This window comes from Nymphalis io, chromosome 4 (assembly GCF_905147045.1).
Source record: "Nymphalis io chromosome 4, ilAglIoxx1.1, whole genome shotgun sequence".
Lineage (NCBI taxonomy): Eukaryota > Metazoa > Arthropoda > Insecta > Lepidoptera > Nymphalidae > Nymphalis > Nymphalis io.
In genome coordinates, this window is record NC_065891.1 from 3,341,885 (window position 1) to 3,369,681 (window position 27,797).

The 27,797-nt window shown below is 33.5% G+C and overlaps 1 protein-coding gene across 3 annotated transcripts in view; it reads right to left on the bottom strand.

Moving 5' to 3' along the window:
* Window positions 1-27,797, bottom strand: part of LOC126781659 (hemicentin-1-like) — a 372,002-nt gene that overhangs the window by 180,616 nt on the left and 163,589 nt on the right. Inside the window, exon 1 of one of the 3 annotated variants that reach the window (XM_050506613.1) lies at window positions 14,374-14,647. The exons of the other annotated variants lie outside the window; for them this stretch is intronic. The gene's annotated coding sequence lies outside the window, so the exon portion shown is untranslated. Of the gene's footprint in view, window positions 1-14,373; window positions 14,648-27,797 lie in introns of those variants that run through there. 3 annotated transcript variants of the gene reach the window in all.

Genomic DNA, 27,797 nt, shown 5'->3' on the forward strand with positions numbered 1-27,797 from the left:
AAAAATGCACGGGATATAATCCTTATTTTACCTGTACAAAGTAGGGGCGGGTATCTAGTAATTTATAAAGAAACAAATATAAATGAAAATAAAACTGAGACCTTTCTTAATATATTTATATATTAATGTTAATTGAAAGTAGTTCTAACGCACAAAATAATGAAAGTGCGCTTTCAAGTTGCGCTAACACTGTGACGAGCTAATTATTGACACAATCTATCACTCAGGCAACTAATCCCTGAACCAGGCTAATTAGTAATACGAATCGATAATCTAATCCTTTTATTTGTTTACGTTTAGCGCCTGGTCTCAACACAAACATAATAATATGATTATTATCGTGCTTAAAAAATATAATAGAGGAAACTGTTTTCTGCAATATACTTAATAGAATTAAAAGAAAACGTAATGAAATAAAAGAAGTAACTTCAAAGAGTTGGAAAAATGATATCAGACTTCATCTTAAGTATTAAAGTTTAACAATTTAAAAAAACGACTCTCAAACCAGATAAACATCAATTGGATATTCAAAGGTCTTTTAAAAAAAACTCTTTTTTTTTTAGACAAGGAGTTAATTCCGCAAAGTCAACAGACGGGATCATCAAGATTAACGGCTGTCCTCAGCGCTGCAGAACTAACAGCTGCACTAAAACGGATTATAAATGGTCCATCCAGATAACTTTGACTCCGTCGCATTTATCTTTTTAAGGATTTACGTCTGACCCTGGTCTTTTGAGTTGCTATCATTGCACTAGGTCTTATTTTATAGGAAACATAATTATCTTTCGAACAATTTGTTAAGGGGATTTAGTATGACATATAATGCTTGAACACTGAATATGTTTATTTTAAAATACTGGATGATATTATTGACCATTACAAGAACTTATAAACATTAAACTATAATTAGCAAGTAATTTGATCAAAACAAAAATGTATATGAGACATAGGTAAATTTATATATGTAAATTATGGCTAAATGTTATTTTCCAAAATCGCATATTTTGTTTAAAATAATAATAACTTTTTCAAATTTAATTAAATGTTAAGAGTCCTCATTTAAAACATTTTAATTAATGTTTTAATTTGAAAACACTACAGTCCCAGCTCTGAATATGAAAGTATCAAGTTTGCCCTTATTAAAGTTTGATTAATAAACACGAATATATAATGTTAAATATACATATATCATATAAATTAATTGTTTGTTATATAACTGTATTTTTCGTTGGTTAGGGCTTAACTAAGCTATTTTCCAACAATAACAACATCGCAGTTTTATATAAATTTAAAAGTACTTACTATTATCTTGTTTTATATATAAAATAATAATAAATTTTGTCATTAAAATTATATATTTTATAAATACAAATGTAAGTTTGAAACAGCTACAATACTAATATATTTACTATATTAATATACTTATTTCAATAAATTCATAAATCAAATCACTTACAGAAAAGTCCAGTAAAAATCTGGTCGTTCAACGAAAATGTTTCAAAGGTGTGTTATTATTTAGACATTATCTTGTCAATATATCATTACAATGAGCTATTAATGTGAACTAAAGTCACGCAATCGAAATTATATCATTTAAATCTGTTCAAAATAATCGTGAAATCAATAATTATAATGTTATTGTATAAGCTATTTATATTTATTATTGGTATAGTGTGAATCTAAGTCTACCAACCTGTAATTGTTCTTGGTGATTCTTGAGAGAGCATTATAATGTAACTTTAATTTATAAGTTTTTTTTAAAGTTATTCTTAGTATCAACTCAAAGTTTATTGGTTGGCAGTGTTTGTCGGAAACCATTTAAAGACACAGGTACTGCGCCTGAACTCTTTTCAGTCGTATCGGATTACCTTTCCATTGAAATAAAAGAGTGAGGTAATAATGCACATGACATGTTTTGAGTACTGTAATACTTTCGTTCAGTTGGCATTATTGTTGGTTAATGTTCAAAATTGATGAGCAGTGCTATATATATTAAATAGATATAAATAAAGAACCTAAAATTAATATATTACAGCCACAAGGCAGTTTCTAATTTGTTCTATATATTCTATGTTAATGAAACAAGCATTACAAATAATAATTAGTGCCCTAAAGTATCTTTAACGACCATTTGGTACAACAGCTGGGGCACATTGCTTAATACCCTACATATGACGAGATTATCAATCTGATGCATGCGGGTCAAGTAAAATACGAACGAGAGGGGCTTATTGGATTTAATTTGTAATAATTTAAAAACATATTTGTTTACGCATAAACTATTCCAAATAATTCCATTTAGTGTTTTAGAAAGGCCAATGTTATATATAGTGTATATAAAATAGCTATACAAGCTTGCATAAATAGATATATACATACATATATAGATAGCTTAATATGCCAACGTTGACAGGTATAAAATCCTGGATCTGGGCGATTTTATTTGAAAAGGTAGAACAACAATAGATTTATTTATAGGAAAATTTTAGATATCAGAAAAATCTATTCGTCAAATTCCGAGTGGCATATTGTTGTTAAACAATTTTAAATTTGATAAGAGTAATTTTCGTATCGATCCCAGTATCAGATCTTGGTCATATTTATATAGGATCAACTCTTAGGTAGTCAATTTCTTACAAAAAATAAAATGACAATGTAAAATTGAGCTTTATGTTTAAAATAATTTAAAAACGGATTAAGAATTAGCTAAAATTTTATGATAACAATAGCAGTTACACGTAAGTAACAAACACACACATATTTGTATGTACATATAAACTCACTCATCCATGGACACGTAAAATCAAATACACAGGCACAATCAACACTCTTAAACTTCACGCAAGCAAAGTCGTGGGCGCGTAAATATTATAAAAAACTCGAAAAATCTAACTATATCAAAGGTCAATCGTATCGAGATATTTTTACAATGTCAAATCGAATGTTTTATCAAATATTTTAACAAGCAATAAAATCACTTGTTTATTATATCTTTTTACACCATATTTTTAACGACGTCTCGCCGACAAAGAATTTTTTAATAAATCATATTAAATACAAGCATTTTATAACAGCCAACGTCTGTCATATTATAAGCTATTTTAAGCTAAAACGCGGCTTTGATATCCCTAAATATTATTTTCTCAATTGTTGTATAACGTAAAAAGCATTCCAGATACTCGTTTTATTAGATATACGGCGTATTTGAATACCACACCCGAATTTATTAATGTAAGCAAATGTTATGCATCGCGTTAAGAGAATGTCTTAGTAGTCTTGAACGCGTGACTTCACCGCATACTATGTGTGCATCGTGTGCATACATCCTTAATACTACTCGAGTTAATTGAATAATAAATTATTGATCACCGAGATTTCTATCTCTTGTTTCGAGTTACTTGTTCGATTCCTGTTCGTTACAAATATTTCTTTCCAAAGTGTAAACCACAAGTTAAAAACATAAATATGTTAAATATTTTTGTATGACTGAGTTATTGTAATTGCTTTAACATTTTAGAACCTTGTAACATTTTCTATATTAAAACGGTTCTTGGTGACCAATTAAATAGTAAATACAAGTCAAGTGCATTTAGTAATATGATTCATCTTGTTAATTGCTATCAACGCTAATAAAATGAATAACAACGTGACGTGTTCGTTTTATGACTTTGTATATGTTTTTATTTATATGGAAAATTGAACTAGGTTATGATCTTAGAAGAGAAATTCTTTTTCTCGTACTAGAAACACTCCGATTGCGATCGACGAAACCGAGACACATATATTATTCACCGAAGCGTTCGAAAATCAACGTATCAATAAGGCGGAATAGTAGCAGATCATCCCAGTCGATTCTGAGATCACCTTTGAACGGCTAAAAGCAAGAACGGAAGGAATATTTTTCAGTACGTATTTTTATAGTAGTAGTTCCGTATACTTGGTGGTTGGGCTTAGTGTAAACCGATTTGCGTAGGTACCACCTACGCATTAGATATTCTACCACCAAATAATAATTATACTTAGTATTGAAGTGTTCCGGTGTGAAGGGTGAATAAAGTGACAGTGTAACTGTAGCATTAAAATGTTACGTCTCTTACATAACACGTTTGTTCCCAAGGTTGGTGTCGCATTGGTGATGTAAGGAACGGTTGATATTTCTTACAGTGTCAATATCTATGAGCGAGTGACCATTTACCGTCGGTGGCCCATCTGCTTTACGGGCTTCCTATTTTATATAATATATATACATTATATTAAAGTATCGACCAGATGTTTTCTATTTTTTTTCCTAAGATTATTGTGGTTTAAACTTGGTTATAATATCACGCATTTATTAACAATATTTTGTTTGGCAGCTTTAAAACATCAACGCACTTTCCATAGACCAAATTATGTTTACCCTTTGTCCGAAGATAAATCAAAAGAGATAAAAAAATATATATTTTGTTCCGCATCAAAGTAACAAAATGTAATGATTCTACTGCATCTTCTATGTCGACTCTCATCACTTAAGATCTATTGAATGCGGCGTATCGTGCGTTTAAAAATGTTCTGACTGCATGTTTCTCGGAAGTATTGTTTAATTATCAAGGACACATACATAAATACACTGTAACTAACGTGTTTTTAGTCAAATACTATATATTTATTCTAATATTAAAAATTGTAAACACTTATATCGTTTTCTAAAACAAAAACCGCTGAGTTTGTCTTCAAGGCTTCCTGTAAGGTCATGTTTTTTTTACGAATCGTTTGTAGCTTTTATTTTGCCTATAAATAAGCAGGTAAAATGCTTTATATTGAATAAATAAAATATAAATTTGAATTGCATGAAAGTTAAACTAACGCTATGAATTCTCTGCTAGTTAGCACATATTAAAAGATATGATGTTTGCAGAAAATATTGCGCAAATATTTACATATTGTCCAGGCTTCAAGATCTAACAAAAGGATATTAATATCGTAGAAATATGTTCTATATTTCTACGGTATTTATATATTACATATTGAAATATTACATATTGAACTATGTTTTTTGAACTTTGACCAAGGCCTCAACCTCATGAGTTGCTAACGTACAAGCCAATCACTAATACCAACTAGGTTGTAATCAAAAACTAAAGAGGAGAATCTTAGTATAGAGTTTATACAACAGTTTTGTCATCATAAAAGTCGCACACAAAGCCCTATACATTCAAAAACGATTCTGTTTGTTAAAATATGCGTCATAACAAAGGAATTTTTATTGGATCGTTGCTGATGCTCAAGTCAATAAAATAATTCAAACTTCTTTGAAGCTGTCCATATAAGTCAAATAATTATTTATCCTAAACAAGTAAGATCAGTAGTTGTATAAAAAAAACAATAATACCGTCAATAATCTTATAAAGAAGATATTATAGTACAGCTCAGTACACGTACGAGATAAATTTAATGTAAAACTGTACTCGCATCTCTCTCAACATTTCGAAAATAAATTAAATCAAGAAATTCCTAATCCAATGGCTTATTATTACATTTATGATAAGAACTGAGCTTGCCTAGTGATAAGGAGACAAAATGTAGGTCCTTGGAGTGCAGGTTAGCCGAGATGGCCCAGTGGTAAGAACGCGTGAATCTTAACCGATGATCGTGGGTTCAAACTCGGGCAAGCACCACTGAATTTTCTTGTGTTTAATTTGTGATTATAATTCATCTCGTGCTTGACGGTGAAGAGAACATCGTGAGGAAACCTTCATGTGTCTAATTTCACTCAAATTCTGCTACGAGTGAGTTCCGAAAGCCCGCATTGGAGCAGCGTTGTGGAATAAGCTCTAAACCTTCTCCTCAAAAAGGGAGAGGAGGCCTTACTGTATTCTCCTAAAGATCTTCAATCTAACATTCTAGTCAAAGATTTTGTAAATAAATAAAAACGTTAATATAACATGGTTTTAATAACATAACATAATGAAATTTGCCTTTACAAAAACAGCAGTACTTGGTATTGTTGTGTTCCGGGACAAGGGACATAACATCTTAGTTCCCAAGGTTGGTGGCGCATTGGTGATGTAAGTGATGGTTAACATTTCTTACAATGCCATTATCTATCGGCGTTGGTGACCACTTACCATCAGGTGGCCCATATGCTCGTTCGCCTTCCTATTCAAGAAAAAAAAAAATGTTTCCCTATACGCCCCTCTCGATGCACTATATCATTTGTATGCTTTTTTCTATCAACAATGACTGGCACTATCCCATTTAATTATTTTTTTTTCATTTTGCTTATATTATATAAATTATTCTGAAGAATATAGTAAATTATTATAACTAAAATATGATAAAATCGAAGTGAATTTCTTTTCCATAGACTTTTCGGCTCAATAGCGCCACATCGACTGATTTAAGCAACAATATATATTATGTTTAAAGTAAATGAAGAAAAAACAAAATGAAGAAGCCAAAATCTTACTATCTTTCTAAAAATAAAAGCTTTACAAAAATCGCTAAATACAGTCCTAGATTATTTAATAAATATGAGCTCCTTACATATGAAATTAGCGTTTTTTCGTACTAACCACTTTGATCTGAAATATCTCCTCTTTGGTTAAGAATTCCAAATTCAAATTTATAAATTCATTTAGCTGGTACATTTGAGTTTTGAAAACAGTCATTCATTTGTTTTTTGCTCATTATTTTTTTCTTTGGCGTTGCTTATTACCGCACAATGGAAAACATGAAATATCGGTATATTTACGAGTACGAATTCTACCGTGGCACCAGTGCTGCAGAAACAGCTCGAAGGATTAATGATGTGTACGACGTTGGTGTGGAAAATGAAGAATTAAAGGCTATTGTGGAAGCGGTTCCATCACAAAGCACTTCAGAGATAGCTGCAGGCTTCGGGGTTTTTAATAAAGATAAAACTGTATTAATTCACTTGAAGCAAATCGGGAAATTAAAAAAACTTGAACGATGGATATCATGAATTGAGTGAATCGAACTTGCAAACACGCGTAGACTGCTGTGTTACTTTGCTCAACCGACACAATAATGAAGGGATTTTAAATCGAATCATTACTTGTGATGAAAAGTGGATACTGTACGATAATCGGAAGCGCTCGTCGCAATGGCTGAACCTTGGAGACCCAGCCAAATCCTGCCCTAAACGAAAATTATCTCAGAAAATGATACTTGTAAGTGTTTGGTGGACTAGCGCCGGTATCATTCACTACAGTTTTCTAAAGTCTGGTCAAATGATTACAGCAGACATCTATTGTCAGCAGCTGCAAACCATGAAGGAAGAACTAGCTGCTAAACAACCGAGATAGGTTAATCGCTCTAGGCCACTTCTGCTTCACGACTACGCCAGACCACACACTGCACAACAATCAACCACTTAGTTAGATAAGCTACAGATTACAATTTTTTCCGGAATTTGGACAACTTCTTACAAGGAAAAAAATTCAACTCCGATGCGGTAGTTCAAACCGCCTTCAAAGAGTTTATTGATTCTCGCCACCATGGTTTTTTTAGTAAAGGGATCAATGAACTACTTATGAGATGGCAAAAGTGTATAGATAAAAACGGTGCATACTTTGATTCATTAAATATATTTTACAAAAACAAAAAATTGACTTTATATTCCTCTCGTACAAATCGCCAATTTCATATGTAAGGACCTAATATAGTTAATTATCCATTTTTTATACCAATAATACATAGCAGATAAACCAAATTATAAATATACATAAACAAACCAAAATATAAATAAATTATTACGAAAATAAACCAAAAAATGTAAAGATTAGTTATTTCGTAAGTTTGTTTTATCGAAAAAAATATATTCTTTTATGGCTTATTTGGTTGTAGGGCCTTAAGCAAGCTTGTTTGGGTAGGTACCACCCACTCATCAGTTATTTTACCGCCTAAGAACAATACTGTAGTATTGTTGTGTTCCGGTTTGAAAGTTAAGTGAGCCAAGTGTAACGTAAGTGACTGAGTTTTCAAGGTTGATGGTAGATTATCAATATAAGGAATGGTTGTTATTTCTTAATTTTTATCTTTTATTTGATCTTAAGTAATGTGAAACACTGATATGGGTTTCATGGGTTATGACAGACTCGTACGCTAAAAATGGCATATGGTATGCCTCTCTTTTGTCCCCTCTCCACCAACGCTCCTCCTGGCGCGTAAATTTGTTTGCCATATATTATTAAAACAATAAGAAATAATAACATTTTTTATTATATAATTTTTCATTAAATTTAAATTAAATAGTTTATATTTTGTTTTCTTTCATTATAAATTCTTTCAACAATCTCCAAATTTGATGTTTCATAGCTGCCGAATGTTTCATGACGCCCACATTTTGTTTCTTTTTGAAATTGATTTCTGTAGCAATTCGAGTTATTGAGTTGTTAAAAAAATTACCGTACACAGTCCCATGGTCGGTCCATGGTCATAATCATCACTAGTTGCTTGCCGTTACCTTATTTTAATTTGGTGTAAGTGTTGTGTAATCAGGAAGAACATTTTTTTATTTGGGCGTGTTCTTTAGATTATTTACAAAATTAAGAATTACATGCAAACCTTTATTAACTTGAATAAAATGTTAAATAAAGAATATATTGTGAACACAGTTAATACGAATGGAAACTAATAAAATTATAAATAAGCTGTAAGCGCTGCGAGCTTAAATCAAGCCGTCTGTATCAAGTCACGAAGCTGTTGGGCTTCCATCAATTGTGGTGGAATCGAGCGAGGTACCATGCATTAAGCGCTTTATCGCGATTGGTAATAAAATAATCCAGTTTCACCTAAAACAAATGTAATAAGATACTATCTTTTTATGTCCGAAAATATTTAATAATGATAATAAATTTAAGTATTAAATACTTTGGAAGTATTTCAGTTGCAACGGCTAGTTTACTGTATGGCTAGAGTTATTGTTCTGCTCAAGTGTGTGCACTTTCTGGATGGAGAGAGGTCATAATAATAATAATGTCCTCCAGACCGATATCGGCCACGGCGGCCTATCTTAAGAGAGATTAGGCAACTACGCAGGAGATATTATAGTGCAAAAGTGTGTGCACAAACACAAGTGCACTCTCTATTCCCTAACTCTCTTAATCCGATGGGACGGCAATCTGACTAACGAGGCAGTCAAGAGAGATCATACTACGCTGGTTTCAACTACATAACGTGTTTTCCGAGACACGGCATTATATCACTAACAGCTTCTCAATTCTGGGCTGCTGCCATTTCTAAAATACGAGTTCTTTCATGATTATTGTCCATGCACTAATGGCCGTCCCTTGCACTATTGGAAGGGCTATGGGATCGTTTAGACATAAAATAGTGCTAGCCACAAACTAATTTATATAATAGGCTCAGGGTACGAAACATAATTTATCAATATTAACAATGCAATTTACACTCAGCGAAGCGAGCAGAAACGGGTGGTATTTGCTATATGTATGTAACAAAATAATAAATTGATTTGTTTTGAGTCTGAATGTAAACATGTAGTGTCGTTAGGTGAGGATCTGGTAAATTAGGAACTATCGCAGAACAATATAATTGTCGTTGTTCCTGCTACTGACTCAAAATTTAAAGCTTCATTCAGATTAATTTGTCATAATACATTAAGCTCACAGAATTTTATTATAGCTGTAATTTCATTAAATTACTAACAACTTACCCTTTTTCAGTCAAGATGGCCTAGAAGATACAACTCCCACGAGTGGAGCACAGTACATGAGAGGTTATGACATCGAAACGATCTGCACCGGTCATGACCATGATATTGATATTAGTGGGTAAAAATCTCACAAAACTTGGGTACCCCTGGGTCCTGGTTCCACTGCATGAAAAAAATTGATATTGGGAGCTTTAATTGAAAATTTAAACCTGGGCAAGAACCACTGATTTTTTAAGTGCTTAATTTGTGTTCATAATGTATCTTGTGCTCGGCTGATAAGAAAAACATCGTAGGGAAACCTACATGTGTCACATGAAACTTTGCCACATCCAACCCGCATTGAAGCATCATGGTGAAAAAAACTTGAAGCCATTTCCTAAAAAGGCCAAGAGCCCTTTACCTCGTGGTATATATACAGGTTACTTTTATAATTTATATTCTTTGAAACTAATTTTATTTTTATTTTATTGCAAAGTGCTAATTGACTTGCTAATTGTCTATTTTTAATTTCATAGGCTTTAACGATACATATTAAAGTAAATTTTTGCCGTCAATAAAATTCATCTCGTATTTTATGGTGTTAAATATAATATAGGAAATGTACATTTTGTAATAAAATGTTCTGAGGTATAAAAATTTAACCAACAGCTGCAGTATGTTTTTAAAAATTTTCCTAATAACTCTTTATCGTCCCAACTACTCTGATCGGGGTTTGAATACATAATACAATATTGTTATTTAGTATTATATATTTTTTTTCATTTCACGCCTCGTTTGAAGGAACCCGGGTTGTAAGAGGAGGGGAACACGTGAGCTGGTAAGGAGTTGCCAAATTTCTTTGTGCGCGATGGAAATGATGTCACAGTTAGGCGGTGACATCGAGAACCAGCTCGCGTGGACTTAAGAAGGAAGGGGGAAGCAGGTTATCCAGTACAAAAGAAAATAAAAAGTCCGTATGATTATATTTACAGAAATGTGTTTTTCAATTACAAAATATTTATTACTTTTTATTCAATTCATTTAATTTGGTTCATAAATTTATGATTTTATATGCGTCATTAAATATGAATGTGAGAGAAACATGATAAATTATATGGGCTAAGTATATAATAACTTTTCATTTAGCTGCAAAATTTTAATATACATAAGATTTATATTATTTATTCTTATATAAAGCAAATTACAATTTTTAATGGCTTTTAAAATGAAATTTATATTGAAATATTTCAGCGTTCTGACGATATCATACTATTCATGTAATATTTAATTAAAATCAATTCAAAGCCATAAGAACGTAAAAAACGCTTATGGTAACAAATTGTGATAGTTACGACCCGTCGATTAAAAAAAAAGTATAGCTCTTCAAAGAAATTCCGACAATTAAACAAATTTTTTTATAGAAAGATGATATTCAATATTTATTTAAAATGTATATTATATTATAACGTAGAAGGGTGACATGTAACTGACCCGTGTTTTTATTGTAAATCGTAACCAGAAATTATGACCTTCACTCGGAGACAAGCAATTATATAAACTTCGAACACATTCGAAATCCTTGGATCAATGTATACTTGTACTCTGTGAGTATGACTTCATTTATACAGTTAATAAACTTCTAATTTACCTTGACAGGAATACTCATATTTTCATATTGCGAACTACTTGGTCACTAACGTCCATAGACATCGGCATTGTAAGAAATGTTAACCATCCCTTACATCGCCAATGCGCCACAAACCTTTAGAACTAAGATGTTATGTTCCTTGTGCCTGTAATTACACTGACTCACTCACCCTTCCTTTTCCGTCCAAACAGGCTGTCAGTCTGTCAATATTATTAGTATGGAAATCCTTACCACCTGACTTAGATGTGCTCAATCAATCAATCTTTTCAAAAACCCTATCATAACTTATAATATATAATCTGGTGGTTGGTGGTTATATTTTTGTTCAATTTGATATTTACTTAAACTAACATTTATTTATGGTACCTAACGAGATAGTGTGAATACAGCATAAGACACATTATATCTTATTTCCCAAGGTTGTTGTGTGCATTTACGATGTAAAGAATGATTAATATTTCTTACAGCGCCAAAGTCCATGTTAAATGGTGACCATTTACCATCAGATGGCTTATTTGCCCGTCAGGCTTTCTATTTTTAAATAATACATCCATTTATTATTATTCATTTAAGTAATTAATAACACATAAAATTTAAATATGACAGCTGTAATAAGCTGCTATTTCTTAATTCTAACATATTCTACCGTCAAAAGTCAATACTTTGTAATATTATAGTATTCTGTCTTATTTTTGTTCGAGTCTTAAGAAAGAATGTAATGTAATTACAGGTATAAGTATAAGGAGAATAGATATTATTGTTTTGAGAAGCTGACTCAAACCGAGGGTAAATCAGCTTAATTTAATAATATTTCTTGTTAAGCTCTGCGGGGATCCAAGGCTGTGACAAGAAGACATGACGTCATTAAAAAAGAAAATAGAAGTAATTTTATGTAATTAATGTATAATTATTTGGATATATTTTTTTCTGAAACAACGAAAGTAAGTTTGCAAATATAAATCTAAATGGTTATGAGTGGTTTAAACGAGACGAACGGTTACTCATTTATTCGTATTTCATTAAATAATTATAAAAGTTACTAATAGTTAGTAATATAAAGCATTGTCGACAATATTTCATATGATAAATTAAAAAAAAAACCTAATATTAAAAAAGCAATAACAATATATTCTATTGGCAATAAATTATGTCTACCGAATAAGTTTATTTATAACTTGTGGTGTGTGAAATAGCTGACATAAAATACAATACTTTTTGTGTGGAAGGGATGATTTAAAAAACATTTGTAAAGTTTTTATTAAAGCAAGTTACACCAAGACGCCCCAGAGAATCTTAGCCAAACATCGCATGTAAATATAAATCCGGGCAAGCCCCGAGTTTCCACGTGCTTATATTTCATTTCGTACGCGAAAGTGAACAAAAACATAGTGTGTGAAACTACGCGGTAGATTTAGCTCAAACGTTTCCTTCAAAAGAAGAGGGGGCTTCTGCTCAACAGTAGGAAATTTACAGCTTTTTCAACTTTTATATATATAAAAGAAGAAATATCAATTTTGTATAGATTTTTTTTCATAGTGTAGGTAGGCGGACTAGTATATGGGCCACCTGATGGTAAGTGGTCACCAACGCCCATAGATATTGGCATCGTAAGAAATGTTACCGTCGCTAACATCGCCAATGCGCCACCAACCTTGGTGATTAAGATTTTATATTCCTTGTGCCTGTAATTATACTGGCTCACTTACCCTTCAAACAGGAATCCAACAGTACCAAGTATACTCAAGATGAGTGGGTGGTACCTTCCCAGACGAACTTGCACACAGCTCTACCACTAGTTTATATATTTTACTAATTAGATAAGCTAGCACTAAGCTCTCCTGACCATATACTATATTTTAATTTAATTTTTTGTATCTCAGTAATTAATTAAACTTATTGTTTATTTCCCAGTAGTTGTAAGGTTTTACTAAGAAGACCTTAAAAAGTTAAGAATTAAAAGTGCTGTGTAGTATTGTTTGAAAATTTCATTCCTTTAAGAATATACAATATTGTTTTGAAAATACAAAGACATTGTTAACATTGGTTTTCTTTATTTCAAATAAATTCGAACGTTGAACAAAAAAATGTAAAATTAATGTCAAAACCAATAACTCTTTTTACTGTTCTGTGTTCTTCAAAATGTGTATATTTTAACTAAAAAGTAACACTTATTAAAAGGTGAAGGTGATTACTATAATCAACACTACTCAATCAATTTAAAAATCAGATAATACTATTAAATAAAGATGAACAAGTTATTTTATTATATTATACATTCTTTTATTATATTATCAGCTATCAGCTACAATTCAACTACTCCTTATTTCAAGAAAGCTATCTAAATGGAAATGCGGGTAGATTTTAATCAAGTCTTATCTGATTTTTCTCGTTCATATTAACCTAGCATTTAACAGTGAAGCAAACACGCGATCACCATAATTTGTTTTTGAACTTATATCATAAAATTCAAGAAAAATATTTTCCCAAGAATCGTTTACCGAATTTAATGAAAGCAGTTCTCGAACTTTGAAAAAGAATAATTTAATAAAAGTCTGAGCAAAATTTTGATGAATTCTTGTTGCTTTATTTATATTTTTCCTCGCCTTCGTTTCGTTAACGAAGCACGAATTAAAAGATATTCAAATATACAAAAAGCTTACGGATAAATTGATAAGATTTTATTAAAAAAGCTTGACCTTTTTGACCAGTTAATTATTTATTCATTGTATAAACGTTTTATAAAGTTAAAAAAGTAATAGATTCAAACCATTTTCAAATATGTATTCGTTTTAAATTAAAAAATATTTGTATAATCAAATTACTCAAGTTCAATAAAATTTTAATATCAATACGAACCCTTTATGTATTTTCTTTATAGTAAAACTTATTATAACGTGTCAAAACTTACGATACTGCTTTCTTAACAATATAAAAAAAGTTTTAGCGCAATTTCAGTGCATCATTTTGATTTCAATACAGAAACAACGATAACGTAAACAAATGGACTAATCAAAAAACCATAAATCAAAATCGTCAACGGAATTTAAATCTAAAAATATTCACTCACCGTAAACTGAGATAAACTTTTCTCGTCCATCATCCGGCACAACACACGAACACTTCATATAACACAACTATTAAATCCCGATAAATTTATACAACTCGATTAGTTTAAAAACACACTTAAAAACTCGTTAAAACTTTAAATTAAGTAACCTACATAACTCGTCCGTGTTCACAGTAACTTTTTACACCAACATCCGTTTGAGTTAGATTTTTTATCTGTGGAGGAGTAAAACATCGCAGATCGAGAGCCTCGGACTAACTTCGTGCGCGTCACCCGAATGCCGAGTCTACACTACATAAGGGCGTATCTTGACAGATCCTTATTGCGCTTGCGTAAAACGAAGTGACTCTTCGGCCTGGCGGACTTATTCACTAGTTAATTAATATATCAACTTTTCTACCCTCCTGTATTAAACGAGTCTCTTAATAAAATATTTGGTTTGGTGTCTCCAGAACTTCTGTCGTATTTACTCAATGAATTTTCTATGACTATGTGAATTAAACTTTTAACTGTCAGTAGCTTAATCGTAAGCATTAACCTTTGACATATTGGAGTTTTCGGTAACTGATTTGCGAAATAATAGAAAAGAATATTATTATTTTACAATAAGTCAAGATAAAATTAAGGTGTTATTAGAAAATTAAATTCATTCTATTTAAGCATTATAACATTCCTAAGTAATTCATGATGATGCATCGAATTTAGAGAACCAAATGTATTGTGTGTAATAATTATAATGTAGTAAGCTATATTATCGCGTCAATTATTATATGTTAATATTAACTTTACAAATAAATTAAAAAAATAATAATACAATTACAAAATGATTATTTATTATTTGTTTTACTTAGACAAGACATACCACGTGATTCCAGGACATCAGAAAAGTAAACCTTTTTGTAACGCTGGAAAAACGCGTTACACGTTTCCCCCACGGGAACAGTGGGACTCGCCGGTGTTCAAGGCGAGCTGGTTTTTCAGTGGGTATTCCGATATCCATTGAAAAACCAGCGGTACCCTTTCCGTCTTAACGAGGAGCGCCACGGGATCGCTTTCACATGCTACCGTGACGAGAAAAGTTAACCTATATGAACTCGTGAATGTCACTTTAACATAAAATATTTTTATATGCATCCGATAAAGCACGTTATAATCTTAGCAAGGTGGTTGGAAGCCTTGAGTAGGTTTCCAAGCACAGCGTTTTCAAGAGGGCTACCCTTAAGCAACTGACTGTCTGTAAAATTATACCAAATCGCTTGTCTTCAGCTTACATTCAGTGTGAACAATGTAATAAAGTAATTGCAACTATTTTAAATACGACAGTGATTTTATTTTGTCAGTTCTCAACGCGTTGTGGACTCCAATTTCGGAAGAATAGTAATTAGTAATTATGGAAATGTATAAGCTTTGTTGCGAACTCAACAGAAGCTTAATGTAAAACTAGTAACAATATTATAACCTACCATTGGTGGTGGCTTTGTCATGAACCGATTGGATATATTATTTTTTATCCAATATTCAAATACCTATCTTACTGATCATTTATTCTATTGCAAGCACCAATAATATAAAAGGTGAGTGAGCCAGTAGGTACAGGCACAAGTTTTGTCATAGATGGTGCTGGTGGTACATTGCAAATAAACACAGGCTGTTTTTATTTGCAATGTTAAATGAAGGCTTGAATCTCATTCCATTACTGGTGGTAGAGTTTTGAGCAAACTCGTCTGGGTAGGTACCACCCACTCGTTAGATATTCTACCGCATAACAGCAGTACTTAGTATTGTTGTATTCCAGTTTGAAAGGTGAGTGAGCCAGTGTAATTACAGGCACAAGGGACATAACATCTTAATTCCCAAGGTTGGTGGTGCATTGGCAATGTAAGCAATGGTTAACATTTCTTACAATGCCAATTTCTATGGGCGTTGGTGACCACTTACCATCAGGTGGCCCATATGCTCGTCCTACTTATTATAAAAAATGAAAATAAATCCACAGCGATGATGGATAGACACGTGGTAGATTTTTAGTGAAATTATATACATAACCTACATGTCCTTAACATATTTTCCTTCAAAACGGAGCACGAGACAAAATATAAATATATATAAAGCACATGAATATAAAAGGTATGCCTGGATTTTAACCCGTCAATCATCGGTAAATATATGTATATATAAATATATATCGATAACTTGATCTTCACTTCACTAGTATATATATTTAATTTCAAACTACAATTATAATAAGTTCTGCTAACTCCTTGTTATTTCGACGTCTGTTTCTCTTACGGCGTGTAAATATCAGCCTAATGTCATTGAGGTCGTGCCGATACAAGGAGTATAATTCCATTTACAATGTTTATATTTGAATAAGCTATATAAATTAATTCGGTTTGGACGCGTCAGCAGTGAAGTGGTCGATTTATGTTTTTATAGCGCTACTGAAAGCGAAGCGATTAAGATTTTTTATTTTGATAACTATTTGAGTAACTTGTACTCGTTAATAAATAAACATTAAATATGTGTGATAAGTTTTAATATTTTGACTTTAATAACGTTAACGGGTATTGATAATGGATTTTTTTTAACTGGTTACCACACTGTTATTGTAAGATATTATTAACTTACCCTGCCATCGGCAATGCGCCATAAACCTTGAGTACTAAGATGTTATATCCCCTGTGCCTGTAATTATATTGACTCGCTCACTTTTGGGTGGTGCCTTCACAGACGGTCTTGCGCAGAGCCTTACCACCAAGTAGTTTTCTTAAAAGATGTCAAGTATTCTTTAATAAATAAGAATGGGCATATATAGCTGTATTAAAATTTAATTTTCATATTAAGGAAAAAAAAACATTATAAATTATTGGCCCCAATTTTTTATATAATAGTCTGCCTGCGTACCTAATTATAAGTGATTAATACCATTGGCAATGTAAAAAATATTAACCATACTTTAAATTGTCAAAGCCTTACCACCAAGTATAAACTTTTTTGATTCAATCAATTTATCTATGAAAATGCTTAAATATAGTAATGAACTATTCAAAATTCATAATTAAAATAATTTAAAGTATATGTCTAAAATATTCCGATTATAAATTTAAATTGTTTACCAAGACTTTGTCCAGAGCTGAAATAAAGTAGCTTAGTTGCCTATTAGCGTCTTATGGCAAGTCAAAGGCCTCCACTTTTAATCCTCTTTTCTCTACTAAGAAATTGTTCACTAAGCATGCGCCGTAATAGAAGCAATCTTTCTTTATTTATATATTTTTATAGCAAATACTAAACACAATAACATTTTCTATAAACGACCGCAATGTGCATTCCTGTCTTTTGCAGCATGAATCTAGCGCGGGATAATGAATATCCTCTTTTTTATAAGTTTTGTTTAAATTTAAATAACGAAAAGTAATTTCTTTCTGGAAAATATAAACTCGTATCTTAATAATATTGCAAATATGAAAATTAGTTGTTAGAATGTATATATGTGGTGTGCCTTTGTGCAAGCTCGTCTGGGTAGGTACCACCCAGTCATCAGATTTTCTACCGCAAAACAGCAGAACTTGGTATTGTTGTGGTCCGATATGAAGGGTGAGTGAGGCAGTGTAATTACAGGCACAATTGACATAACATCTTAGTTCCTAAGGTTGGTGGGGCATTGGCGATGTAAGCGATGTTTAACATTTCTTACAATGCCAATGTTAATGGGCGTTGGTGACCATTGTGGTCCATTTATAATAAGATAGCTTGGTACGGTGTATGATTTCACGGCCGGATACCGACCAGCCGTACTGACACACCGTAGAAAAAGTATCGTCTATAGAATCACAGACACGTCCGTAGCGGTGCGTGCAGGATTCCAACTTCAAAGGTGCGGTGTAAGAATCGTAGTGGCGGCGATACGTTCTGTTTTAATTTGCATTTTAGAATGACAAAAGGGCTTAGAATCTCAAGACTGACAGAAACTGACACGCATCGATGGAAGAGCCTTGGTGCAGTGCGCGGCTGTCCGTAGATATCAGGCGTGAGTAACAAAAAAAAAATACAAATTTCTTACTTTATAATGATATAGTAAGAGACCTGGTCTGGAGGTCTCTTACTTGTACCAATATCATCCTATCCTGATATTTGGTTCTATAATAAAATTATGCGGATCATTTTAACGTTGCATATATGGAATAAATTGTTGATTTTCTGATTCTTTTATATAAATAATAATATCATATATATGATATCTTGTAAATGAATTGTTTTTGTAATTTTAGTAAAGAAAAAGGGTAACTACTAAGTTTCTTGCCCGTTCTTCACGACAGAATTTACTTTCCGAACCGGATGTGCGTTACAGCGATTCAAAAGTAATTAAGAGCGTATTTAAATTAAATATAATTTGATAAAATTTGTTTAGCAAGCGGTTAGTTAAGCAATACTATCTTCTTCTTTCGAATGTCAAATCATTAAGACAGAAAGAGATAAATCATTGTTTATCTGAACAGTCGCTGAGCAACGTTTATAAGTTAAGGACATTAATATTTAATTAATTATTTAGCATTTCATCTACCCAGATGTAACACATATCAGTACTACAGTAATTAATCATCATGTTAGAGTTTTATATAAATTGTATTTGTTTGCGTAATAAACAAAAACTTATCCGTATGTCACAATATTAGTAAGGTAATAAAAATATCCGTAATTGGCTTACTGCTGGCCAATGTTGAATAAGCTCCATATCCTCTTAATGTTTGTATTTAATTCCACCACGCTACTCTAGAGTGGCTCGGTGGAAATACGTTTAAATATAAAATTGTATAACACGAAATTAGGATAAGAAACTTAGTCGTGATTGTTTTGATTTGATTTGAACTTACGACCATCAGTTAAGATCCATCCACTTGTATTTTTATTATGGTTTATCGCCTCGCTTATGCCTCTAGTGGTTGATAAGCCTTTTTCTAATGTCAATTCAAGTAATTGAGCTAAATTCGGGCGTAATGGTATTAGTCTTAACTATTATTTTATAAATACCACGAAATATGACAGTCATTAAAAATATTTCATAAATGAAATTACTATAGTAATTGCCATTTTTAAAATAATTTATATACTTGGAAAATATTGTTTTTACGAAGTAGTATGATGTTATCAGATTTAAGAATGGGTTGAGTGAAAATGTATGCTTATTAAAATTCAAGAAAGATCGGTGTTACAAAAACGTTAGATTTACATATTCCATGCAATTTGCTAGCTATGGTTTTTTATTTTATAGAATGAGAAGGTGGACGAGCATATGGGCCACCTGATGATGATTGGTCACCAACGCCCATAGACATTGTAAGAAATGTTAACCATCGCTTACATCACCAATGCGCCACCAACCTTGGGAACTAAGATGTTATGTCCCTTGTGCCTGTAATTACACTGGCTCACTCACCCTTCAAACCGGAACACAACAATACCAAGTACTGCTGTTTTGCGGAAGAATATCTGATGAGTGGGTGGTACCTACCCAGACGAGTTTGCACAAAGCTCTACCACCAGTAATTAGTGTATGGTATACACTAAAACAGTTCTTGTTAAACATAATATTATATTTATTTATAACTATTTTCTGCTCGCAAATTTGCCCACGATTTAGAGTCAGGCGTTATGTAACCTATGTCCTTCTATTTACCTTACAACGCGTATGAAAAAAATTTATGATGAACGTTTTATTGGTTAAAACGCGAAAGCGTAATAACAAACACACTTTCGAATTTATAGTATAAGAAACACTATTATCTCTTATTATCTACTTATATCCATTTTAATTTTACTTACGGTAACGAATTCGAAAACATACAAAATGGCCTTTTTTCACGAATCCATAATGAATACCTGTAGTATTCAAGATCTTGAACAATTATATGATTAAATGTGAAAGTTTTTTTTTATTTCTTCTAATTCTAAATAATTAACTATGGGAACAAGAAGATCAAAGATTCCAAAATTTAAAAGTTGTGTAATATAATGTCAATATATATATGCCGCAATAAAGTATCGTGAATTGTACTTGATTAGAAAGCCAGTGGTAAAAATCAACGGGATGAACATGCACTTTAAATAATAATTGAATAACCTACATAAGTGTTAACCGTTATGAGCCTTTGTTGCCTTCTTTAACTTATTTGAAAGATTCAAATTTATATTAGCACCGTGCTTAACCATATAGTCTATCTCCTACACGGCAATGAAGTAAATCGTCGTGAGGAAACTAACTATTAGTTCGCTGAAATACCGTCACATGTATAATGAAACTGTAAGGCAGATGAGTGGTGTAATAACTTCTAAGCCTTTTCTCTATGAGGAGATGAGGGTTTTGTTTAGTGAGTCGATAGTAACGGTTACTGTTTATAATAATATATTCTTAGTTTATTAATAAAGTGTACATAATAGAGGTTCACTTTTATATAGTAATTTGGACAAGTATAATAAAATAATATTATTTATTTATGAAAGGATTTTCTCACCTGTATAGTTACCACCCATCAAGTATTCCACCGATAAATATCTATACATTGTTAAATGTATTCCGTTTTGAAGGGTGTGAGAGGCAATAAAATAAAAAAACCAATATAATTACAGGCACAAGGGTCATAATTTCATTTTTAGTCCCCATGGATGACGTTGATGATGTAAGGGGTTATTGTGACCATTTACCATACCATTTACATTACCAAAAAACCAATGGTTAGCGGTACCCTTTCCGTCTTAACGTGAAGCGCCACAGGATCGCTTTCACATGCTACCGTGACGATCCGGTAAGTACCTGCGTCAAACTAAATGAGAGCGTTCCTCGTTTTCTTTTGACCCAGCGATTCAAGTGGGAACGTACCGCCTCCACTATCTCCAGGCCCGCCGTGGAGGACCCCATGTCCTCCTCCCATCGGGATATCAGGGCTTGCTGGGCAAACTTAATTATATACCTACACTATCACCAAATAAACATATTTTCATTGTATTATAGATTTTTTTTTAATTATATTCGAAATACCAAAACATATTTATTTATGAAAATATTACTCGGTTAAATACAAACGTATACATGTGAAATAATATTTAAACATTGAACATGAAATATTATTTAAACATCCCACGTCAAAGACCTTAATTTTCCTATTGATAACGAAATGTTTGAGGATATTTTATTTTCACATTCAATTAGACGCCTACTTATTATATATTAAGCTTGTTAACAAAAAAAAAGACACAACGTTTTATTCTGTCAATATTATAATATTATTTTTTAGCAAATTTTATTCAACCGTGATTGAGTCAATATACAAGTACACAAACATTTTGTCATAAATCATTACATTACTAGATTTATCATACTATCTATATTACTACATGGCATGGTAGCTTAGGCTTGACCCACACATACGATTACGAATAACAGCCGATGTTTTACAATTCTAAATAATTTATTAAGGAGCGCACGTGTGTTCCCCCCGGAATTAAACAGTCGCACCCGTTTGATAAATTACCTATAATTAATTTAGCCATTCATTAGTAAAAATTTACGTTCTCCGTTGCGGTTTCAGGATGATGGGGTGATACTTTTATTTTGTTATCTTTATATATATACTTATAATATTATATTATTATATATAAATAATATAATATTATAAGTCAGGAATTCGGTATCTCGATAAAGCTAACATATTTGATACTAGACTGTTTATTTACAAAAGTTATTATAGAATTTTTGCGTTTAAATATTTTCATTTTCCTTTGCTATAAATTGTTTTTCCGATTTTATTTAACATTACAACAACACCTTTGTGCTACGCTATGGTAAGTTTAGTACTACAAGCTTTTATTTATTTTTCTTACATTATAATTCTTTACTATTTGCCATTGTATACAATTTTACTATAAGAGAAATCTGTTAGTTTTGCTCGGAAAATAAGCAAATATGTGTCGTATTATTTTATCGAGTTATATAAAAATAATCATCAGTATATTTGCCGGTACACTATTAAAAAAACCTTCTTTAGCGTCTTGTCACCAAGTCTGTGGTACCCAATATAACTAAAATTTTCAAGGATTCTTTTTTCAAGTTTTTTAAATGTTTTCTTTTTTCATTCGTATTCGTATTTATAAAACAATTCTTCTTACATGGATTCTCTTCCAATGAATGTTGGATGAGATTAAATTATCCGTGACTCGCGTATTTCTAGTCGGGTCGCAGGTGCGGCTCGTTTCTGTGACATTAAGTGACGACGAAGGTTATAATGACAAAGGGAAAAAACACTCATCAAACCTTTTTAGGGTTTTAGAATAAAACCATCAAAGACCTATATAATATTATTGTAAGCAAATGTTTTCATTAATTAAATAAACAGACTTTTGAAGATGATAACATTATTGTTGATATTGGATTACTGGATCAAAGATCTTAATTTAATCACAGATCATGAGTTGAAATCCAGGCGAGCATTACTGTGTTTTCTTGTGCTCATTGTGTTCCATCACCATTCATATCGTGATGACGGAACCCATATATAAATTTTCTATGCAACAAATTTAGGCACTTAAGGTGGTCTTGACTAGGAAATTTGTCAAGTGTACATCCACCAACCCGGTCTTTAACAGTGTGGCTGATTGAGTTTCAAGCTTTTTCGTCACGATAAGATAATATTATAATAGCGTCGATAATATTTGATATAATTGCGTCGTCGTCGTGCGAGATAATAATTGCGTCGTGAGATAGCAGCACTGAGTGCTTTCTATCGACTGTATCACGGCGAGTGCTCTGAGGAATTATTCTCTCTAATTCCTGCTTCCCCCTTCCTTCTTAAGTCCACGCGAGCTGGTTCTCGATGTCACCGCCTAACTGTGACATCAATTCCATCGCGCACAAAGAAATTTGGCAACTCCTTTCTTTGTGGCACTACCAAAAAATGGAATTCCTTACCAGCTCACGTGTTCCCCTCCTCTTACAACCCGGGTTCCTTCAAACGAGGCGAGAAGAGGCATCTTGCGGGCCGGCAAGGCGGTGACGGCTAGTACAGAACATTCTTCCCGACTGTACTGGCCGTCGTCGCGTTTGGACTCTACTACCACTTACCATCAGGTGGAGTAGAGTCATTTGCCATCCCGGTCCCGGTTGGGAAGCTGAAAGTTTGTTACTTCTTACATTTATATTATATATTTTGGGTCAACATTATTTCCAAATTGCATTTTATCCAAGTAAAATAAGAAGTTTTACGAGACAATCAAATAAAACTTATATTTTAAGCATGTGTTAATAATAATCCCTACAGAATAATCTGACTTCACATTCATTCATTATAAATCGCTTACTTTCAATAAATATTACAATTTAAAAACAAAATTGATAAAAACAAAACCACGAACAATAAGTATAACCTTTGTACATTTAAAATATGAATATTCGTTGTTAGTATTCTTGAAGGTTAAAAATTCTAAAATATTTATCACATTGAGGTGATCTGCATATTACTGCAAAGCCATAACTCAATGAGAAGTAGGTCTTCCCTTTTAACTTGTGAAACGGTCGAAGCCGCTCTGATAGCTCTAAGGGAATAAAGTTATATTCATTTACATATTACCTACTCTCTTTTAAGAAAGTTAGGCTCGAGATATGTTCCACTTTTCGCCCTGTGTATAAACGTCTAACTTAAAATTTGTTGGTGACAGCGAAACTTTAAAAACTGAGTTACGCTTTATTTATGTTTGCAACTTCCAAAATGTTTTGTTGAATTTGCACGATGACGTCATTCGTCCTTTGCTTAATGTCTCAATTTACCAGTAAATTTTTAAGTTACTTCTTACAGGTCACTTTTTTGATGTATATTTTTCCATTGGTACTTTTTATTTAAATTGATAAATTTTAGTTATTTGTAAAAAAAACAGTCTATATATAATTTTAGTTTATTTAAAACGCACATACAGACGTAAACACAAGTTTATACGTGAAAATTTGCCACTCAAAAACGTGTAAATGAAACTTAGAAAGTTTGCATAGTACCAAAACTAATAATAGTTCAAGTAATTTTCACTTACCTTTGCACAAGTATGATGAAGTCACATATGTGCTTATATATAAATGCACATAAAGTAATTTAATATGGGTGTAAATATATACATAACACATAAAATAACAAGTCTCATTTAACAACACTTTTTAAATTAATGAATGTACTGTCTTTATCAAAAGGCTTTGAAAGTTGAATGCAAATTGAAAGCACCGTTCGCGCTCTCATGGGTAGTAACGGCGTGAAAATTATAAATTTATGTGCAAAGTTTATTTTATATTCGCTAATGTTGATGTGAGTCCATGTACTAATTAAGGTTTATGTAGTATACGGTGAAATATTGTTCGATAATAGCGTGTAAATTGAAAATATGTATAAAATTAATTGCTGTTTTTAAAGAATATTATTCTTTCATGTGGTTGAAGGTAAATATTTTCATTGTTGATTTATTTGTAAAATTGTTAAATAATTTGTTAACCTAGTTGTTGTGTTATGTTTTCTTCTTGACATTTTTAGTAGCAATTAGGAGTTAGGCTAGTTATTCTAGTTTTCGTTGATACTGGCTGCGTAGACCAAAATCGCTCTAGCAGTCATTAAAATTAAAAACTATATAATTGTGTATTTCATTAAATGACATCATAACAAATTAGGACTACTCCAAGTAATTAAATCATATTAATAAAACAATACAATACTCTTTATTGTACACTGAGGCAAGTAAAACATAGACTACAGACAAGATTTTTTTTATGAATTTCGAACGGTTGTGTGGCCAACCTGATGGTAAGTAGTCTCCACCGCCCATAGACATTAGAGCTGTGAAAAGTAGTTACACTAGCCCATTCACCCTTAAAACCGAACCACAATAATACATACATAAGTACTGCTGTTTGGCGGTAGAATATGTAATTAGCGGGTGGTACCTGAATAGACGGGCTTGCACTAGGCCCTAGCACAAAGAATTTTATCTCAATTGTACAATAGATACTACTTATCGATTATACAGTGATTTAATATGTACATACGAGTATAGCGATACCGAGTATAGCGATTTGCCGTGGAGTACCGGCTTAGAATAGTACTCCCCCAATCTCATCCCGTGGGTGTCGTAAGAGGCGACTGAGGGACGGGGAAAAGGGGGGATGGGCAGCAGCGTCCCCTCTCCCATAAACATCTTACCCCCCTACTACGCTCGCCAACACGCCTGCCCAGCGCGGCGAGTATGGGCAAACCCCTCCCTTAATAGCAGATGCGCCCAAAAAAAAGGCCCCCAGTTACCGGCAAGCCCGCTAGGCCCGACCAAGGTAGCGGTCGCGGTATCGGCAGGGCAGGGGGTGCTAAGAATCACCGGTTCACGGCAGGCTACCGTATAAAACGACTGCACATGGCAACGTATAATGGACGCTCGATGAGGCTGGACCATCACCTCGCCGAATTAGAAGTAGAGTTAAGTCATATAAACTGGCATATACTGGGGTTATCTGAAGTCCGAAGACAGGGGGATTACACGATAACTCTAGAGTCCGGTAACTTACTCTACTTCCGCGAAGGTAATAACCTCTCCCAGGGTGGTGTCGGTTTTCTAGTCAAAAAGGATCTCATTAGCAGCATTGTGGAAATCAGTAGTGTGTCGAACCAGGTAGCGTACCTTGTCCTTAAACTTTCCGACATGTACTCCCTGAAGGTCGTACAGGTATATGCGCCAACTTCGACATACTCTGATGATGGTCGAAGCGATGTACGAGGACATCGCAAAGGCCCTCAACGACACCTCGAAGGCCCACTACAATGTTGTTATGGGAGACTTTAATGCTAAAGTGGGAGTACAAGATAGCGGTGAATCGAAAGTCGGACCTTACGGCTTAGGCTGCAGAAATCACAGGTGGCAAATGCTGGTAAACTTTCTCGAAGCGCAGGGGCTTTTTTTGATGAATTCTTTCTTTCAAAAGAAGCCTCAGAGGAGGTGGACCTGGCGAAGCCCCGATAACGTGACAAGGAACGAGATAGACTTTATCTTTTCGAATAAAAGGCACATATTTAGAGATGTTTCAGTGATCAACAGGTTTAATACCGGAAGTGATCACCGCTTGATTCGAGGCACTCTAAATATTAACTTAAAAGCCGAAAGATCGAGAATGATGAGGTCTACTCTCCGACCTACCATGCTCCAAGCTGCTCAAGGCTCCGAAAAGTTCCAAATGGAACTTCAAATCAATTCACCGCGTTGGAAACCATAAGCAGCATTGATGAGAGAACCGACACGCTGGTCAAAATACTGCAAAACACATTCCGTAAGTGTTTTCCGCCACAGAGAAAAGACAACGCACCAAAACTCTCTGCTGAGACACTCGAGCTCATGAAAAAACGACGAGAACTACCATCGTTTTTGTCAGATAAGGCCTTAAACCGAACAATAAAAACGCTGACGCGACGCGATCTCCGACGCTCCAATACCCGTGCCATCAAGGCTGCGATTGAGCAAAATCGGGGATCGAAAGTGTTCGCTCGCAAGTTTGGGAGGCCGCGTCTGACAAAACTTAAAACTGAAAATGGTGGGGTCGTTACCTCTAGGCCTGAGATTGTCGGAGAAGTAGAGAGGTTTTATGGGCAGTTGTTTTCTTCAAGATCGGATAAACCCGTGGGAATCAGTATTGATGACCAGCGCGCCCCTCTTATGCGCCATTACTCCGAGGAGCTCCCGGTCGTTGACCAAGGAGAGATTAGGGCGGCTCTAGAACAGCTTAAAAACAACAAAGCTCCGGGAGATGACGGAATCACAACAGAGTTGCTTAAGGCAGGCGGGACTCCGGTCCTGAAAGAGCTAGCAAGCCTCTTCCAACGCGTTGGAAGACGTTTTCAAAACGCTAGATTGGACTAGGTATGGAGTCAATGTAAACGGCGAGTACATCTCACACCTTCGATTTGCCGACGATATCGTCATCATAGAAGAGTCGCTGGAACAACTCACCGAAATGCTGCGTAGCCTAGGCGAGTCTTCCCGGTGTGTCGGTCTCGGTATAAACTTGGACAAGACCAAGGTCATGTTCAATAGGCATGTCGTGCCGGGACCGATATACGTCGAGGGGAAACCTCTCGAAGTTGTTAGTGAATATACCTACCTAGGACAGATAATACAAGTCGGTAGGAACAACTTCGAGAAGGAAGCCGATCGAAGAATTCGCTTGGGATGGGCAGCATTTGGCAACCTTCGTCAAGTCCTCAAGTCGTCTATACCGCAATGTTTGAAGACGAAAGTCTTCAACCAACGCGTCTTACCTGCCATGACATACGGTGCCGAAACGTGGACACTAACTGCGGGACTAGTCCACAAATTCAAAGTCGCTCAGCGTGCTATGGAGCGAGCTATGCTCGGAGTATCTT